We start from the raw sequence: 21,028 nt of genomic DNA, 5'->3' as shown, positions 1-21,028 counted from the left end.
CCTCTTGTTCCAGAATTTTGTTTTCATCCCTTTTGTTTGCCCCTACGGGTTTTCTTATTGTATCTGTTCATCTCATCTGATTCTGTGTACCTTTCTTGATACTCTGCACTTCCCTTAAAAAAGGGCTATCTGTCGTATTGAATCTTGGGGGCATATGTATCAAAGGATTTTGTATTCGCAAACGCTGCGAATCGCAAAAAAACAGCGTTTGCGAATACAAAATCGCAAAAGGAGATGTATGAGGCATTTCAGCCTCGCAATCTTAAGGAATGGCTAAATTTGCGATTTCTTAAGTTTGCGTAAGCATTTAAGAAATCGCAAATAGCGATTTCTTAAATGCAATGTAACACGCACCCAAGTTGTGCGATTTCTCCTTAAGAGATCGCAAATTACCACCAACTTCAAGTTGCGATTTCTTTGAAATATGCACTTTTTTGCATATTTCAAAGTGCTATGTGGTGCACATACATGCCCTTAGGGCATGTATGTGTGCCATATCTGCACACATGCTGATTTCAGGGGTGCATCAGGGTGTCATCATGACACCCTTGCACCTTTGAAAATATTCTCAATTTGCAATTAGCAAATAGCGATTCGCAAATTGAGAAGGACTTCCCATTCATTGCTATGGGCCTCCTGGCCCATAGGAATGAATGGGAAGGTATTCCTTAATTGCGATTTAGCAATTTACTAATCGCAATTAAGGAATTTAAAGAAATCGCAAAATTTGTGCGATTTTTTAAATACATCCCGTTTTGCAATTCTCAAATAGCGATTCTCAAAAAATCGCTATTTGAGAATCGCAAATGGAGATGATGATACATATGCCCCTTAGAGACCTTTCACCCATTTCTGACTCTTTCTTGCTAGTGAGCGGGGTGTTTGTAGAGGTAGAATTTGAGCTCATCGATGTTACCCCTAATGTTACCCATAGTGTCTTTAGGGATCAGATTATCATATTTTCTTGAAAAAGAAAAAATTCTACCTGTATTATAATTAATTTTGTCTCTTTTGAGTTTCCTAGCTTTTCGTTGCTTAGGGGCTCATTACAATGGCAGAGGTATTGCCACCGCCGGCCCGGGGGTCCCTCCGCCATCTCCATGCCCATTTCCCCCACCAGATCAGGATGGTGGGGGGAATAGTTCTGCAAGCGTGACAGGTGCAAAGCCCGCCCGCCACGCTTCAGCCACAGGCAATTGTAATGATTGCCTGGTGGAGCGGATAAGGCCATGGATATGGGGCGGTGCCTCGAAGGCACCGCCAGCTCGATCATGATGCTGGTGTCAGCCAGCCTTTCCATGGTGGTGGAATAGCATAGCAAACAGCAATGTACCGGGGGTGGGCACCCCGGCACATTGCAGGAGGCACACCCCTGGGGGATGGCGGTCCCCAGGGCCATTGAGGGCTCCAGGAAGGGGGATGTGCAGCCCCCCCTCCTATCATTTGCATAGCCCTGTAGAGGTGGTGGTCATTGGGGCCAGGGGGCTGCAACGGACCCCCATATTTACATAAAGTTTGCCCCAGGGAGGTGGTGGTCCCCGGGGCAGTGTGTGGAGGGGCAGGACCCCCCCCACTTTTTTATTGTATTTAAGCCCCGGGGAGGTGGAGGTCCCCCGTGCTTGGGGGGCTGCGAGGCCCCGAAACATAATTAACACTGCCCCGGGGAGGTGACGGTCGCTGGGGCTGTGGGGTGGCCACATGTTCCCCCGCACATAAATAATGCGATGGCCCGCATGCCCCCCTGCACATAAATAATAAAGCCCCAGGTAGGTGGCGGTCCCCGGGGTTGCGGGGGCCCCCATGGGCCCCCGCTACATAAATTTGCCCCTGTGACCTGGCCCACCCAGGGGCTTTAAAAAACGAAGCACAGGAGCCCTCACTTTGTTTTTTTTTGTTTTTTTCGGCCGGAGTCGTACCTGTTGGGCAAATCCAGCCAAAAGTTTTTTAAAAAATGCTTTTTGTGGCTCTGGGATTCTCTGTGGGACCCCCAGACCATGCCTAGGGGGTCCTGGTGTGTTTACCCTGCCCCTTTTTCTTCTTTTTTAATGTTCCTCTCACCTCTTTCCTTCTCCCTCCGTACCGAGTCACAAGATGGCTGCCAACACTTCCTGGTTTGAAGTGTTGGCAGCCAATCAGAGGCAAGCTCATGCTCGGGAGGGCTCAGCCAATCAGATCTCACAATTCTCAAATATCAATATCTGTAAATCTTTAAATATCTCAAAAACTACTAAATGGATTTACACCATTTTTTTTAAAAAAAGGGGGCATATTCTCAAGGAGTCATCAGCATTTTATCGCAGCCAAAGTTGCGATAAAGTTATCGACCCATTCACAAGCTGGTGCTAAAAGCCGATATCACCAGTTTTCTGGCGATAGCATCCTCAAAAAACATCGCCACGGATGACACCGGCAACTATCGCTAATGAGATGCAGAGTAGGCGTTCCCGAGAAAAAAGCTCGGCAACATTCTCAACGACCAGCCAGATAGGCGTTAAGATCACAAAACATGTGATAAGGCGCGTTAGCAGCAGGAAATTAACACCTGCTCTGACCTGGTGCAAAGTCGGGGCGACAACCTGCAGCATAAAGGGAGCCCAGCCCAGAGCCACGCATTAACAACAGATGCCATGGAGCTACTCATCATGCAGCTCAGAGCCCCAACAGGGCCACAACACATACCACCCCAGGACCGCCACTCCTCCCGGACCACCACTGCCCCCCTGGACCACCACAGAGGCAGCGCAGACAAAGACAGCAGACCTTCAGGAAACGCACCTGCCTCACAGACCTAACACCAGAGTATGTCATTGCCCACTACAGACTGAAAAGGACAACCATCCTCTGCATCCTAAACATCTGCCCACAGGCTGGCGGCACCAACACAGTGGATAACCAACATCCCTCCGCAAACAAAGATACTGGCTGTACTGCACCTGTTGGCCTCTGGGACCTTCCAACTAACAACTGCCAGAGCCGGAGGAGCCTCACAGCCAGCCCTATCCAAGTTCCTCGAACCTGTCCTGGATGCCATCCTCAGCTTGGGACCCCAGTACCTATACTTCCCCCACACTGCGCAGGAACAGCTGGAGACCAAGCAAGGCTTCTACGCCATAGCTGCATTCCCACATGTGTTGGGGGCAATTGACTGCACACATGTCATACTTGTGCCCCCTGCCGACACTGCACACAATTACCGCAACAGAAAGCACATGCATTCCATCAATGTGCAGGCAATAGTGGACCACCGGGGACTCTTCACCAATGTCGTTGCCAACTACCCAGGCAGTGTGCATGACTCATACATCTTCCGACAGTCCATCATTAACCAGCGCTTCCAGGATGGCACCTACGGAAATGCAGTGCTCGTTGGGGAAGTACCAAATGAACACACCACACAGCTCCAATCCACAATCATGCAACTCACAACTCTGGCAATACACACAAACCAACATACAGCATGCCAAACAACATGCCCAACCACCAGACACGACAGCACAACTTACTGTGGCAACCTGGGCTAGCCATGTACATGAGCCACCAACGGCATGGCACCTCAGCGACACACGAGGGGAATGTGGAGGTAGGTGGCAACCATGCATGTGTGAAGGAGGCCAGTGACCCATGAATGAGAATGCACACATTGCCAAGTGTGGCATGGATGTGTTGGACAGACTGCAGTATGCAGACCACAGACATATCCACGTTGACATATAATGCTGATATTGGTAGTGTTGTGGACAGTGGACGCAACCATGTCACCCCAGCCAGTGGAGAAGGTCACGGAAATGTAGCTTGTTACGTCCCCCCAGTAAGCGTGTGCAGAGTGGGCTGGCCCGGTGTACGCCAGGATAGCGTAGGAGTGTGAATAAAAAGCACGTATCCCTGGGTGTGGTTCTCTTCCGGAATGGCCAACGTGTCTACCAGGGCAGCGCCTCTCACCCCGCCATGAGTCCGATGCCGTGTGCGTCCATGCCTGTGATCCTGGGCACCTGCCACAGCCCGGGCCACTGCTCCTAGAACCAGGCTCGTTCGCCCCTGTGCATTCCAGGCCTCACTGCTCATCTGCCAACACCAGCGTGTCTCCAAGAGTGCCCACCACGTGCCTGTGCCAGCTACAAGTCCGGGGGCCCGAAACCTTGGCAGCCTCCTCAGACCATCGCGGCCTCCGCGAGCAAGGCCCGCACTCCACCAGCATACACAGCGGACAAGTAGGTTACACATTTGGAACTGATTCTTGATTACACGATGGCAGAGTACATATTCGTGGCATCGTTTAAATCCCTATATTCCCTTCGATGTGGTGCCACCAACTCTGTGCATAGCATTCCGACAACACGTGTCTGTGGGCCCCTGAGGACTTCTGCCTTAGGCCCACACACCGGTCCAGCTGGCCTCAGACAAATCCAATCCACTCCGTCCCAGGCAAGACACGCCATTGTCGCAGGGTGCACACCCATTCAGCTCTGGTGCCCCCACCTCCGTCAACCAGGAATCTTCTCCACATGCCATTCCAACGCCGTGTGTTAGAGATCCAGGAGGAGCTGGCTGCACAGCGGTTGCCCCACGCTGACCGCTGCCTCTGGCACACACTGCGGTCGAGTAGGACACACAATTGGGACTGAGTCTTGATTTGTTCATTGCAGAGTTAATATCATTGTACAGGCCTCATCGCAGACTGCTTTCCCTCACAGCTCTGGTGCCACTGACTCTGTGCCACGGGAGTCATGGGCACTCTCCCGTTGAACTTTGTTTGCGTCTGAGTCCATGGCCTGGGGGTTGTCTACATCATGTAGCTGATACTGACATGGTGGGAAGAGGAGACTGTAGCATTCAACTCCTCCATAATGCCTATTTCTGCGTGCTTCTGCCCTCTACATCATGCCCTGGATGGACACCTTCCACTGTCCCCGTAACACTCCGCGACATTCTCATTGGACATCAATGAGGACCCCCTCAGCTCTTGTGGCCCTCTCTCAGTGCACCACAAGTCACCGTCCCTTGCGGGTGTGCCTGTGCCGGCCACAGGGCATCCGGGGCCACTAACTCTGTGCAGCTCACGTCATGAACCCTTGCTGTTTGTACTTTGAACTTCTGATTGTCTGATCACTGTTGTAGTTGTTGCTAGCACCAACCAACCCCTGAAGAGTTGCTTACACTACCCAACACCCATCCAGCTCTGGCATCACTGGACGTGTGACCCTGGCAATAAAAGGAGTGGGCGCGTGTGCCCGTAGCCAGTTCCACCAATTATCTTAGTGAGACTTCAATGGCCTCATGACTTTTAACATGTTCCCATCCCACAAATCTGTAGTGGATCTGTAGACCTGGTTCCTCAGGTATTGAAATGTATGATCTGCACCTGGTATGGTCTGAGCGCCCAGGGACACTATGTTGTGAGGCATAGTGACTCGAAATGAAAATGTGAGTGATTTAGTATGATTGACTTGGAGTCCAGACAGAGTGCCAAAAGACCCAGGTATAGTGGAGATAGGTGTGAGCTCCATGCCTAGGCCCCGAGTATACACTATCATGTCATCTGCGTATAATAAAACTGCATGGGTCTCAGACCCTCGCAAGATGCCCCAGTCAACTGCTTCATGCCTGAGTTTCTACACTAGAGGTTCCATTGGGCTAGAACAAACAAAAGGGGTGACAATGGGCAGCCCTGTCGGGTCCCTCGGGAGATCGGTTATGGTGACGAAATATGTGTCTAAGTTTTGGTCCTTGCTGTGGGATTAGTATAGAGGAGTTTAACTCAACCGATGAATGTGGGTGCAATTTTGAATTTGCGCAGTGTCAAGAATATATAATCCCAACCCGGGGAGTCAAATGCCTGTTGGAGGTCTAAGGAAAGACAGCCCATGTTTAGGTACTGTTCTTGTGCTATTTCCATCACCAGATATAATCTTCGTATATTTAAAGGTGTGCTTCTGTGTGGAACAAAAACACATTGGTCAATATGGATCAGGTCAGGGAGTAGGGGAAGCACTTTACTCAGTATTTTATACTTTGAGGTCAGAAGGGAGAGTGGCCTATTAAAAGGTAGGTCTTCTAGTAAGGAGGTGATTAGTGCCTGGCAAGTGGAAGGTGGCAGTGAACCCGCATCAAGTGAGACTGTAAAGTTTCTACAGTCGTTGGACCAATCAGGGAGCAAATGTGGAATAAAATACAATAGCTAAGCCATCTATTACCAGTGTTTTGTGACATGCATAGTTTGCCTGATGACAACGGGTCACACATTTCAGTTAATTTCACTGCTGAGACCTGTGCAAGTTTCAGATCACGTAGGAAATCATCTATGTCTGTGGAGGACAGAGAGGGGCAAGCTTCATACACCGTAGTGAAATCTACATTGAAGGGCTCATTTATCTCCAATTGTGCAGTGCAGAGTGTTTGAGGGTGTTCCCAGGGATAGGATTGGTGTGGGGGATAATGGTGGTCATATCATGTGGGCCAGTAATGTAGTCTCGGTAAGAATATTTCATGGTCTCTAACCCTCAGGTGTTCAAAGAGCTCTGCGTGTAGGATTCTGACTTCTTTACATGTCGTGTGGGATCATGTACAGTCACCTGTTCAAGATGCTCCAGTTGTGTTTCGGTGCAGTGTAAGACACGCAGAACTAACTGTCTGGCACCAGTGGCTGTGGCTATGGATACTCCCCTGATCACTACTTTGACCACATCCCATTCTATAAGTGATGTTGATGCAGTGCCCTCGTTATCAGTAAAATATGTTTATATGTTGCTGGTTAAGGTGTCCATGAAGACTAAGGGCCGTATTCACATCTTGGGGGGACTCCTGTCATCATTCCGTGATAGTGGTTACAAGTACTCCGTCGAGCTGACGGAGTCCCCACCCAACGTATTTAGATGTGGGCTGGTTGAACCACAGTCTGTATCCACAGACTGTTTTCTTTCACATAAGCGGTACACCTCCGTCGATGGGGCAGACTCCTCTGCTAGCTGACAATACTCTTTCAGGCTGGTGGGTTTGTGCCAAGCCTATATAGATTTTGCCATTGTGCAGGCATTATTGTCCTAGTGGTGGATTCCTGACAGAGGGAGTTCCTGGTGGAGTGGAGACTGGTAAGTGCGATTTATTAATGTGTCATTACACATATATTTTGTGTTTGCTTAAAAAGTAGGTAATGGTATGCCCCTTTTTTTACAAATAGCATAGCACAGAAACAACATACACACACTATTGAATGTACACCCACAGGCACCACAAGCACAACACCCACAACCACCAAGTGTCAATACAGGTGTGTTCATTTTACCTTAATAAGTTGTAAAATGAACACTAATGTATTATACATAAGAAAAAATGTAAGAGCAATGTAAAAATACACGAGGCCAAAGCACATGTTAACACACGATTCATAGAAAAACAAGGAAAAAAGAAGCTTACCTTAGATCCCGGTGACAACAGAGTTGATTAGCTTCGTGGTCAACCAGTAACAGCAAAAGGAAGGACCTGGACATAGGGGTTCAAGATGGAAACGGAAATGAGAAACGGATAAAAAGTTACGTTTGTACCTCATGTCCTTTGATTCTGCCAACTCAAGTTTGGAGGTATCCCCGACCCTGTACAGTTTCTCGATGGAAAAGAACATTGTGATTGGCACAGCGGTAATCTTGGCAGGTCTCCCTTTGACAGCCACTTTTGCCTATGGCGCTGTCTATGTTGGAGGAAACTTCTGGCAGAGTCTGCGGCACTCGGACGGTCTATCGTCCATTAACACACCAACATCTAAATAGAGCGGTGGACCGCCATGTAAGTGTGCAGTGAAACCGTCAGAAAGTGACGGTGGGACCAGATCCGCCAAGATCTAAATCAAGCCCTAAGCCTTCAAGGAGTAGTGTCGTTGCATATGCCATGTCGGGATAGGGTTTGGAACCCCACCCCATGCCATCTCTAATTCAAGAGGATTGTGGTCTGAGAACATTTTTTACCCAGATAGTCACCTATTGAGGAGGGCCAAAGATACAATCCAAGTGTGTATGCAGGCCGTGTGGGGGGGGGATAAAAACATATTCACACATTCCTATATTTGTGGGCACTCCATACATCAACCAAGGACCAACGTGTCACCCAATTAGAGAGAGCTTTAGCCCGTTTGACAGGATTGTCACTCAGCAAGGAGCGATGAGGTTTACATCATCCCAACCCCAATAGGCGGCTATATGTAAGACATTGGAACATAAGTATTGGAAAAAAAGAAAAGAATATTTCCCCAATACCAGGTCCAGTAAAAAACGAACATTCAACCAAACTAAAACAAACATCAAATCCATAATAACAAGATAATACATTGGCAATCGCTTTGGGGGAGGCCAACAATAGCGTAAGATGTGACAAGCGTGTGCTGGTCACTGTAGGTGCAGATACCCTGCATGGTGCAATAAGGAAACCATGTAATTAAACCACAATAAAGGGTTAACGTACACTGGGCCTAAGATAGGACATCTTCTGGAGGGTAGACATAAATAGTGAACCACATTTACACTGTAATCAATAGAGCCATTGTGAATAAAGAAGCAGAGGGGAGTTTAGGGCAAAAAAAGTGGAGGAAAGGGAGGAGAAGAAGTAAAGGAGGATGAAGAAGGTAGTCCAGAGGGAAGGGCCAGATCCAGTGAGGGCAGATGACATGTCTGCAGCAGGGGGAAAGAGGTTCACAGTGGTAACCTGGTTAAATCACATTATCAGCTTTTGTGCAGTCACAGAGGAAAACAGAGCCATGTTTGCATTGGAGTCAGATTCAGATGCAGTGCTTGCCGAGGAACTGGATGGGGATAGTTTCTGCTGTGTCCCGGTGGAAGACACCATTGTCAGCACAGCCCGTCTACTATCTAGGGCCTGCTGAAGAGAGGAGATTGACGCAGTGGCCCTTGGTTAGGGTAGTCCATGACGCCGAGGGGGGGCCCACAGTTCCCTAGTTGGCACCCCGAAAGAGGATGATGGTATGCATTAGAGTATAATGCTCCAACCAGTTCCATACCGCCTCTGGGGTGTCAAAGAATAAAGTGTGAGGATCATGGACCATTCTTAAATGCAACAGGAAAATCAGCATATGCAATATCCCTTCGGCCAATAGTTGTTTTTCGCAGCCAGGAAGGATGCCTGGCAGTACCAAACCTCCGGTGTGTAGTGTGGGAAAAGAGACACAGTTGCATTGTTCAGAACAGTTTCTCCCTGGCCTTCTGCAGTGGGACATCCCAATCTCTAAAGTTGCGAATATGAGCTACAATGGGCCGTGGTGGTGTTCCTGGAAGGCAGCGTGTTGGCACCCTGTGTGCAGATCCACAGTGAATAAGGCAGAGAGACCTTGCTGTGCAACTGCCGTCTGGAGCATTGATGGATGAACAACATTGGGTTGGACCCACCGTGCCCTCTGGCATCCCTACAATGTACACATTATTATGACAAGTACAACACTATGCATCTCCCACTCTAGCCTGCAATGTAATTAATTGTTTTTGGAGATCGGGGATTCCAGTAGACTGCAATATCTGCTAGGGAGTCAATTCTAACAGAGTTGTTTCTGCAGTCTTGACTTTGTCTCAGAGTTTGTGGTGATTTACATGTAGGAGGCCAAGGTTTACTGACATGGAGTCAATGCAGTGCTCAATGGCAGCCCTGGAGTCACAGATTTCCTGTAGAATGACGTCCCGTTTGTCAGGTGGTGGGTGGAAGATCATGGGAGGAATGCAATCCTCGAGTGTGTTGGTCAAGGAACCGTCTGAGAGGCTATGTTGAGACACCCCGCAGCCATCAAGGTTCGACATTGTGGTGGGCGTAGTGTGGTCCATGTTGTGCTTCTGGGCGTACAAAAGCATTGGTATAGTGAGTGAGTTGGTGACACCCATAACCTCCCTGCGGTCGTTTTAGAGTTATGATGGGTCGACTTGAGGGGTTACAAACATGATGGGTCTCCGGTTACCTGTAGCTCTATGTGAGTCCAGAGTTGGGTGAGAACACCACTCCAGAGCAGGTCTGAGTTAGTTGAGACAGGTTGTCAGGCCTTGTGGGACGGAAGTAAAACTTGACAGGTACGTGAAGCACTGCATGTGAGGGCGCACAGATAGGTTGAGTGTTGCCTAGTGCATATGGGAGAGCATGGGTAAAGGCTGGGCACCTGCGCAATGCCAATCAGATGCACCAAACACTGTGATGGGCTCAGGCAGAGGAGAATGCTCGAAGAAGCAAATGATTGATAACCCAATGTCCCTGTGTGGCTAATGAGCTCGATAGTGTCTATCGTGTATTTTCCTTGGGGGAATGCCGGTCTGCAGCTGTTTAAGTGTAGAGGTGAGGAAATAGTTCATGAGTAACAAGTCTATTCAGACCATCTGAGTTAGAGTGCTTTACAACAGTGGGTTTTCACAACATAGATACCAAGTATAGTGGACTTTTATGCTGCATGATGTGAAATTAACTGACCTTCAAGATGGACAAATGATTCTTTCAGTCTTCTAGTCTGTCCCTGATGCCATTCTTCAAAGCGTCCTTGAGTTATTCTTGTGTGACTATATCCCTACTTAATGCTGTATTGTTCAACTATGACTCTTATGAATCACCTTAAGTACCTCTTGTAAACGCTGTCACATAAACATGTAAAGTGCTCTGATACCTTTTGGTCTAGCCAGCACAATATAAAACTCAAATAATAATCATAAGAAGAAGCAGGCCAGCACTCTGCTTTTATCTGTGGTACCCTGATAGTACAATGAGGCCACCGGCAGCTCATGGCTAGGTCTCTGAGGCAGCACTCAGAATCTGTTGGTACAAGGGGGATGGCCAACTTTGTAGCACCGGATGGCCTAGGAATCATCTGTGGAGGCCCAACCTGGCGCTTGTCTGAGGTTGCCAGCTGCTGGGGGGTGAAATGGTGTAGGATAACTTCCCCTTATCCCCCAGGTGAAAATTGTCAGGATGTTCCGCAGTGAGGGGAAGCCTTTGCACCCAAAATATTCAGTAGAGTACCAGATGCTGGCCATAGTCCATAACATCCCCTGTGGCCGGCCTGTCCGTATATGGCAATCAAGGCCCACTGTGTGTCAGGCTGGAGGACGTGCCGCATTCAGCAGCTATCTCTCTGTGTCCAGAGGTCTCCTGGGTGTCAACACAGGCCTGGGCAATTTAGGAGGCAGGCAGGGCGGGCCCCACACTCACGGTCACACAAGCCAACTCCACCCAGGCTGATTCCGCAAGGCATCTTCAGCAGGTATGGTAGTTGTCCTTCAGTGTCCGGGCCCCCTCGACTGGAACTTGGGCCAGGCTGACTCATGGGACCAGCAGGTAGGGCAGTGCCTGTACTGCAGCACACCAGGGCCCGCCTCTATATCTGACAATGGGGAGAGAACAGGCAGACTTCACTGGCCGGTTCAAGGCAGCAATGGGCTAGCTTTTATGCAGTCAGCTCAGGCCATGATGCATTGACAGACTGCTGTGCTGCCCAACAAGGTTCCCAGAAATGCTTCCAGGCAGGATGTGCAGTTTTGCTCATTATGTGTAGTTGCTCAGTTGCCTATGGGAGCTGGAGAGCACTGGATATGGCATGGTTTCCGGGCATCCGGCGAGAGCTCTAAGGAGTTGGGACTGCCATATTCAGCAGTTGGCCATGTGCCTCCTGAGTGCAAGGCAAGGAACCCTGGATTCACCTGGGTCTCTAGGTTTTCAAAAAATGCCAAGTGGTTGTAGTGTTGCATGTTTGCCTGGTAATCCAAAGATTGAATAGTGTGGCCTTTTGCTATGGCACATGAGAGGAAATTGGGATTCCCCCCTCCCTGCCAGCCCATATATCAAAACCATACTGAACATATTCCAGTTTTTGTCTTTCTTACCATTAAGATGGGAATGCACTAGGCCTCAGGTGAAGAAAGACTGATGGGGTTGTAGGGGTGGGGATAAGGCTTAGGCGGGCTGCTGCGCCTCATTTTTTAAAGTTATTTTCCATGGTGTCTAGTAGGTTTTCTGCCTCCCCGGGGGTTCAATCCCCATTTTGCCCCACAAGGCTGAAAGGCTGTCGGGCCCATTATAGGGTGGGGGCATGGCCTGATTGCTGGGTGGGCTGCCCCCACCCCATCTTTTTTACTATTTTCCCTGATGTCTTGTGGGCTTTCTACCCCTGTCCACTGGGAGCAGCTCGGGAGCAAGCCTTTCAATTTGCCCCTCAGGGGGATACAACAGCTGTCAGGCTTGTTAAGAGGTGGGGTACAGTCAAAGGCCTTCATAAACCTCCCCCAACCTTCTTTTTGAAAAACACAATTTTTCCTGATGCCTAGAGGGCTTTCTGCCCACCTTGGGGGCGGATCAGAGGTAACCCTCCCAATCTGCCCCTCAGCGGGAAGGATCTGTAATGAGGTAGCTGCACAACATGATGCCTGGACGGGGTGCACCCACATTTATTTATTTTCAAAAGAAATGTTTCCTTGTGTCTACCAGGTGTTTTGCCCCAACCTGGGGGGAGATAAGGGGGCAGAGTAAACCAGGCAGAAAGACTTTTGGGTTCATTATGGAATGGGGCACAGCCCTATAACTGGGCCCATCGAACCCCTTGTTTTTTTTTAAAACACAAATTTATACTGGTATGTAGTGGGCTTTCTGCTCCCCCAGGGAAGGCATGTACATGGGGTAAGCCTGCAATACAGACATTGTCCCCTTCCAGCAGTATCATTCCTGCTTGGATTGTGCTTGGTGGCTGAGATATGTCTCCCGAGCACCAATTAAATGTGACACCATTTGGCCCTATTGGTGCCAACTGGTTTCACTTTCATTCTGTGTGATTTCAATCAGTGTAATCAGTGCTGTACAGTATTACTGTTGTGGGTGTTATTATTATCAGTCGTGGTTATTTTGCTGTTGGTGTAGTTATCATTAGCAAAATGCATCACACGTAGAAAGAGGAATAAATTAGGAGAAATAAAGATATTGCTCCTCATTATGCATCCTCTGGGAAGGCATAGCATTTTGACACATTCCCACGTCCACCCCTCATTGTAAATCTGGAAATATGCCAAAATCCATAGGTGGATGCATCAGTACACCCACGCTCCACCTATGGAACACCTCCCTGGGCCAGAAAAATGCAAGGCAGCCACTTGCACTGCCTTGTGTAACTCCAGATTTACCAAGCACCACAGGGCCATGCAAGGTGGCCTTGAGTGGCTTGGTAAACCTGACTTAGTGTTGAGTCGCACTTACGTTATCTTTTATGATGCAAGGCAACTTTGATAAATCTGGAACTTATTCTGAACGTACAAATCTTCATTGCGACTTTGTCCAGCGGCATCCCAACAAACACACCTCCTCATCGGACTCGGACACTGCCGGCTTCCTTGCCCCACTGAACTTTACCTTCTCAGACACTTTTCTTTAAAAATCCTTCTACGTCCAAAGGTATGTGGAGACTGAGCCCCCTCTTTGGTAGTCGGCCATTACTTTTTCCTTTAGCGACCAGATGCCCGTAGTTGGTGCTTTTATATTTAAGGCACTAGGTTTTTGTTTTTTTTAAATGTCATTCCTAACTCCGATTCTACTGATTGGATTTTTGTTGTTCTGGTGTCAAATTACTTATTATATTTGTCTCTATTTTATTAAATTGGTTTGCAATTTTTCTTGTTTTGTATTTTTACTTTATTATTGTTTGAGTGCTGCATACATACTTATCACATTGCCTCTCAGTTAAGTCTGATTTTGTGCCAGATTTGGCAGTATTGCTCTTGGCGTTTGTGTTGTTATTACTGGAGTTACTATTGCAGTTGGTGCAGGTGCTGTTATTAGTAGCAAAATGATTGCTGCAGATGTATTAGTAATGTTAGCATTGCTATTGACGTTGGTGGTCTTATTGTTAATACTGTTAATGCTGTTGTTGCTAGTAGTTAATGTTGTTAGAAACAGCGCACTGACAGCGAAAACCAAATTGTTTTAGAGTGAGTCTTGTCCTTTCAAGGATCTATGCCTGGGGATGTTCCAGTGGCTACTTGAACAAAAATAATAATAATTGGAGAATATTTTTTCACTGGCATCCAATAGAGCTATTTGTCTATAGTACTCCAGAACAGTCCTAGAGCCTGTTTTGTGGAGGGTGAGAATAACACTCCCTCACCGTGGATTTGGAACTGAACCTTACTAAATGACTTTTTCATTTAGGTGATATTTCAGTGGGAGATGGAAAGGTGTGAAGCAACAAAGGTTTTGCAAACTCTTGTGGTAACTATAATCTTGCAGAAAATGCAGAAACATAAGTGTTCCGTAAACTGTCAGTCTAGATACTTTAACTCAGTAAGCAGTGAAACTGGGTCCCAAAACCTTTGAGAACATTGATCTATGTGATCTCTGGCAGCTTCATGCAGTGTATTTTTCACCTGCATTCTATTTTATAATTCACCTTTTTTTCTTGATCTTTGAAATTGTTTGAGCATAATGAGAAGAATAAGAAAAGTGTTGCTTGCCTTCAACCTCCTTTATTTAAGTTATAACAAATCTGCTGTTCTACAATGCCTTTAGTTTTTAGACAACTTAGCTCAGCACTTTTGTTTTTTGTTCGCATTGGCATTTTTAACTTGGAACTTGGCACCCATTCTTAAGACAATAAAATCATAGTTTGCCAAAATACTACTTGTTCATGCTGATGCTTCTGATTGAGGTAGGGACAAAATAAAGTAATGGAGACCACTTTCTAGTTTGTATCCCAATATACTTGGTTCATCGAATCATGGACTGTGGCCTCCACACTAGAAAAACTCCAAATCTAGCCTTAGACTAAATTACAAGAAGTATAACATGCTATTATGTTTTTATCACTATATAAGGTAGAAGACATTGGCAAGTAGGCTAATAACGAAAACTCATATTAAGATGAGAATATTTGATCAGTCTGGTAAAATGTCTTGGTACATCACCTTCGGGACGGCCATTTATAAACAAACATTTGATGCCTAAAACGTGACTGAGTAGCAAAATGCCTCTCTTTCTAAGTTACATTTTTTATTGAGATATATGAACATAATATCATAACCTATGCAGATAAACTGTTAGGATTCACAATATAATAAAAAAACATCACAATTCATTAAATTGAATCAAAAAATAGAAGCAATTGGGGAAAAAGAAAATGAAAAGGAGAAAAGGAGAAAAACAAGATAAAGAGTACTAAAGAGACAAAATATGATATTGATGAGTAACAATATCACAATTTCCTATAGAATTATAGCTAAGATCATCATAAACAAATAAAAAACTCAAATATCAGAATATTTTAAAGCACATTAACGATCAATTTGGAGATTTAAGAGTATAAATTATAACATTATGAGATAACTAATGATAAGTGATAACTTTAATTTTTCACTTTTAGTCAATAACTGCAAAGAGATTAAATTGGATCTATCCAGCATGTGATCATGACAGACCAAGTTCCACCAGGATTTGATAGAAATTGTTTATTTAGACTTCTGATTGGAAGTAATAGCTAGTAAGCTAATTGCTAACAAAAGGTCTACAGCTTTACCTAGTATTCCATTATGACACCATAAAGAATGTAGTCCGCCTAAAAAAGTATCAATTGAGACAAGTGAGGATATCCTGGTACTATCTTCAATCCTGCAACAAGTGAGTCCAAAACTAAGAAATGGTTGGGCCGAAAACATCAGATAGAAATATGAACCAACATGTAAACCACAACGCCCACAAGTGTCTTGTTTAATTTACTTAGTTTGAAATAAGTAAAGGGGAGTTTGAAACAAGTGGTTATGTAAGAACAGAGATTGTATTAAACTTGCAGAATGAGCAGCTGAATGTATTTTAGCCAGATTTGATTCCAGATGGACACTGACCAAGTGCATTGTCGATCAACTTCCCATTGAATCTTAGTCTTAGATTTTTGGTTTATCAATGTTGGATAATCAAGACAATTTATAATTTAACTGTAATCAAGGCTTTAAAGAGTATTGTATTAGCAGGTGGATTAGCTGGCATAACAGGATCGGTAGTGAGAGAGGAGGAGATCGGCACCTGGGGAGATTAGAAAAAAACTTTAAGCCTATTATATTGAATATGCTTGCTGTGGGGGACATTATATGAACCCCACAAGGCCGAAAAGGAAAGGATAGAGTTATTTTCAAATAAGTGTGAAAGAGTAAGGTACCTTTATCCATCCAGCTTTTCCATGATAAAACATGTGATAAATAGGATCTGCTTTTAAGGTTACCCACACTTTTTTCCAGGTGCTATGCTGTTCCTGCTTGTCTGACCGGATCCTGGTAATCAGGACCACAGTGTCTTTGCTTTCTCCCCTAATTTGTTATGGTAAGTACTTAGGTACATGTCAGATTGGACAGTGGTGCACACTTATCAGTCCCTGCTCGTCTGCTGCAACGTACATGCCTGTGCTCCATCAAGAATCCTTCCAAAGCCTGTGGGCATCCTAGACCCCTGAAGGAAGCTCCCTTGAAGTGAAGGAGTCACATCCCTGCATCTGCAGGCACTGCAACTAAGCTGACCGGTCGGCTGATACTGGGCTCCCTCGAACTCCGTAAGGCTTAGCAATACAGGTGGTGGTTCTCCACATCCCTCGAGGTCTGCCCTGTCCTAAATTGAGTGAGAAATGGCTCAACAGCGAAAATAAAGGGAGAAAGGGAACATGCTTATCTATAGTTTATACAGACAGAGACAGAGAGAGAGATAGAGAGAGCGAGAGAGAGAGAAAGAGAGAGAGATAATTTTTATGAATAATACATTTTATAGCTTCAGTGAAAAAAACAAAATTGTCAGAGGAAAAAATATGAATAAACTTAATTAGAATGAGAAAAAGCAGTCTCGAAAATTGTACTAAAAATCCACTGTAAAACCATTCAGACCTGGTTAATTGCAGAATAATGTTCTTCAAATTTTAATGAGTCATCTAAAGAAGACAAATCGATAGAAGCAATAAATCTTTTCTTAAGCTTAGTGAAAAAAGTATCAATACGTTCCTATGAAGCAGGGTTCTCAGGAGCATATAGGCTAATTGCACAGCAAGCAGCAATATCAGGATCTCTAAAACATTTTTCACACAGATCATTTACAATAGATTTTACTGTTGACTTCTCCTTCTCACATTTCAAGTAATTAGCACATAGGAATCCAGCTCTATTTCTCTCACCATACTATGCATTCATTTTATGAAGTGCACCACAAGCGTTGTCAGTATTAAATTTAATAAACTGTATTTTGGCCCCTAATAACTCTTCTAAATTGTCCTCATCATTTTTCAACACAATAAATATGTTACAACTTCTTATTATTATAAAAGATGGACATGGATTCTCTTTTGGCTTTTTACTTTTGAAAAAGGCGTATCTACTTTTGAAACTTCTAGAGGCTGCTTTAAATGTATCCTAATCAAAATGCAAAGATATATCTCCTGTGTCTCTGTTTTCAATACATTCTTTGACAAAATGTCTATAAGTAGGGATAAAGGTTTAATCCATCAACAAAAAGTTAATAAATCTCCATCGAGATTTATTAGTATTGTTCTGCAATATATCAATTTCAGCCCCAACAGGGGCATGATTAGGAAATTGGAATTCAGCCAATTTCTTAATGTACTGATACATTAGGAATAAGTAGTAAATCCAAGTTTTATAATTGTAAGTGGCAGTGTGAATGGAGAATTCCCTTAAGTCTGGGTTAAAAAGTTTCCAGGAGTCAAATAGGGACTTTTGAGAAGTGGTATTTTTGAATCCAGCCATGAATTACTGTCAAGAGATCGATTGATTATAATTGTCAATTGATGTAAATCACCTCCAAGTGGGAGATTATTCTAATACTTTCATTGAAATCGTCTTCCAGGAATCTGGATCAAGATGAATAGGGCCATAAACATTTGTTACAGAAAACCTATTATCTTGTATTTTAAATTTAACATCAATGCATCTTCCTTCAGATTCATTTTCTTGAGAAATAAAACAAACATTTAAAATCTTGTGCAGAGTATAGCAATGCCATTCTTATTCGATGTAGAAGGAGAAAAATGTATTTTATTCCCCCATTGCCTTTTCAGTCTACCCCTATCAATGTCGGAAGGATGGGTTATCTGCACTAAAACCAACTGGCCTTTAAGTCTAGACAAATGTGACAAGACTCTTTGGGCATTATTACAATAGCGGTTGGACCGCACACCGACAGGATGTTGGTGGTGGTCTGACTGCCGGATTACAATCCCGGTGGTCTGACTCACAGCAGTTGGGGGAAAGACTGCAGCCTCCACCAGGATCAGTGATCCCAACAGGCAGTGTTCGGAATCGTATTCCCAAACGGCAGCTGTGCCGAAGCCAGGCACTGCCATCGGGATTACGATATCCTTTTCTGACAGCCTTTTCATGTCAGAAAGACTGCCATGCAAAGGCTGTCGAAAACAGAAATTGGGAGCCCCAAGCAGAGCCCCCGTCCTTCTCGGGCCTCTCTAAGGTGGCCCAGTGGGCATATGTAGTGCCCTCACTCACGTCAATGCACTGTGTGCCGTGCACAACATGGTGCATGGCACACAGTGAAGGAGGTGAAGGAGGTGGTCCATTCCACTGTGGCTTGAGTTGCAGCCCTTTTCCTTGGCTGAAGCACAAGCCACTATGGCAGGAGCACATTCTGACTGCAAGCACGACGGTCACATCATAATGCGGCAGTCAGACCGCCGCATACTTGTCAGGCGGTAGCCTGACCGCCATGATAGCTGTCGGCAGTCCGACCGACTGCTAGGTGTCCCTCAAGTCAAATGCTTTTACATTTGACTCATGAGGGACACCTAGTAATGACTAGTGGAACTGCAGCTTGATGTAATAATTTCAATGCTTTTGCATTTGACTCGTGAGGGACACCTAGTGACGACTTGTTGAACTGCAGCTCTTTGTAGAATTATTTTGATATTGGATACTATAATATTCACTGCCCACTGCTAATCTCGTCCCATAATGCTTTGCAGGGCCTTTGGTTGGGATTGTATTTTTGCCCATAACTGTGCTTGGGGTGGTCCTAAGAGGATGGGACCACCACCCAATCGTTCAGCAAGATGTGCTCTTTGTTTTCAAGGCATCTGCTTGGTTCTCTCCCTAGGTTAGGGAGGATCCCAAAATCATCACCTCTCTCACTGCTTGCAAAATTTTAATTTTTACTTTTGTGAAATGACTATATGCATTTTAGCATGTAAAGACAGAGATACGTGTTATTTTAACAAAAGTATATGAGGTTTCCGTTTTATTAATTGGGAGTCCGAGGGAGCGAAGTTGCCGGAATTCACAAATTCTGCGTAGTAGTACTCCGCCAACTACGCCCACCCTTAGTAAGGACTCTCTGCCACATGGAGGTGTGTTTTTTGGGATGAGTACAACACCCAGCAACCTCAATTCAAGGCCCGCCCTCTCATGCTCATAAGAATGTCATGGTCTTGCTGCCAGTGTAGTCTCCAACATAAGGACTCTCAGCCACATGGGGTACCTGTGTTTCGGTACAACCACAACACCCCAGAGCAACCATCCTAGACCCCGCCCCGCTCACAATCATAAGGGCGTCACTGTCTCACGACCAGTGTAGCCACAAATGTAAGGACTCTCTGCTGCATGGGGGACCTGTATTTCGGGATGACTACAACACCCAGCAATCTCCATTCAAGACCCCACCCACTCACGCTCTTAAGTACGTCATGGTCTAGCGGCACGGGGTGCGCCCGGGCGAAGCCTGTGCTAAAGGTGGGCTTGTCCGCGCTAATCATAGCCCAGAAGAGGCTGGGCTAAGCCACCCTCCTAATGCTTGGATCCTGAGATCTTTAATGGGAAGAAGGAAGACCAAGCACGCGGACACAGGTGGGGAGATTATCGTGACTCTTGATTCTTTCTTGGTAGGGCTGCCAGCATAATCTCAAAGGAGATAGAATTTATGGAACGTAGATTGTCCCTAGGTGAGCCAGTTAATGCAGACGTTATCAATAAGAGCCCCTTGAGCACTGTTACGATTGTTCCACCCGGAGGGCATTTATCCTGATGCCGCTAATACCCAGATTGACATAAACAACAGTGATGCTATCTCCCTATAGGAATCGCCTGTAAAAAGGAAAAGAGGAGGGCCTGGATAACAGCAACCCCCAAAGGTGAAATTAAAGGGCATAAGTACGGGCACTGAACAGTTGCAGAGCCTATTGAACTATGATTTGAAGGAAGTATATACAAAATTGGAGCAGGCCTTGTTAAATTCGATCCAGCCCTTGATAAAACAACTTGAGCCTTTAGAACAACGTCTAGTGTTATTATTCGAGCAGGGCGAGTCAGTTCAGAAGCCTGGCACTTTTATTACCCCAATTTCTGTTTTAAAGGGTTTAAACCCTAAGTCAAAATCATTTGTGCCAAATTTGGGACGAAATGCTAAAGCTGGAGAGAGGAGAGGGTTGGAGGAATTCCAAAATCCTTCTCAACAATTGTGCTTACAATCAATGGGCCAGCACAGAGAAGTGGTACACCTAAGAGGAAGATCTTCACCAAGGGAGGGTTCAGGTCCTATAGATATGCCTGCAATCCCAATCGCCTCTAACAGTCAGAATAATTCAGTCTCCATAGAAACCCAAGCTCGTAATTTACATATAGAGCTCAAGGTAGTCCCTAATAGGGAGATAAGAAGGGCACATACAAGGGCCATGATGGTGAGGAAAAAATGCGTAGGGTGGGAGAGGGAGGGCAATAGAGCCCAGACCCTTTTTCTCCCACCTAAAGAAAGCCCATATGTCTTAATGTTGGTCAATGTGCCAGAATTAAGAAATTCCCAAGTTGAATCAACAGAGCAACGTATGAGGAAAGCGATCCATTGGCTGAATACATTTGGCAGACAAACACTCAGAGATTATGGTTTGTTTAGATAGTAGTGCTCCTGCAATGCAGGTGATAATGGCCTTCGAAGAGGTCCTGAAAGGAATAAGAAACCAACTGACATGCCCATTTAGGAATAGAGAGATTGCTCAAGAGCCATGGTTTGGCCATAATTGTACCAAGACTACCACCAATTT

The sequence above is a fragment of the Triturus cristatus genome, chromosome 1_2, assembly GCF_964204655.1.
Source record: "Triturus cristatus chromosome 1_2, aTriCri1.1, whole genome shotgun sequence".
Lineage (NCBI taxonomy): Eukaryota > Metazoa > Chordata > Amphibia > Caudata > Salamandridae > Triturus > Triturus cristatus.
This window is presented reverse-complemented; position numbering follows the sequence as displayed.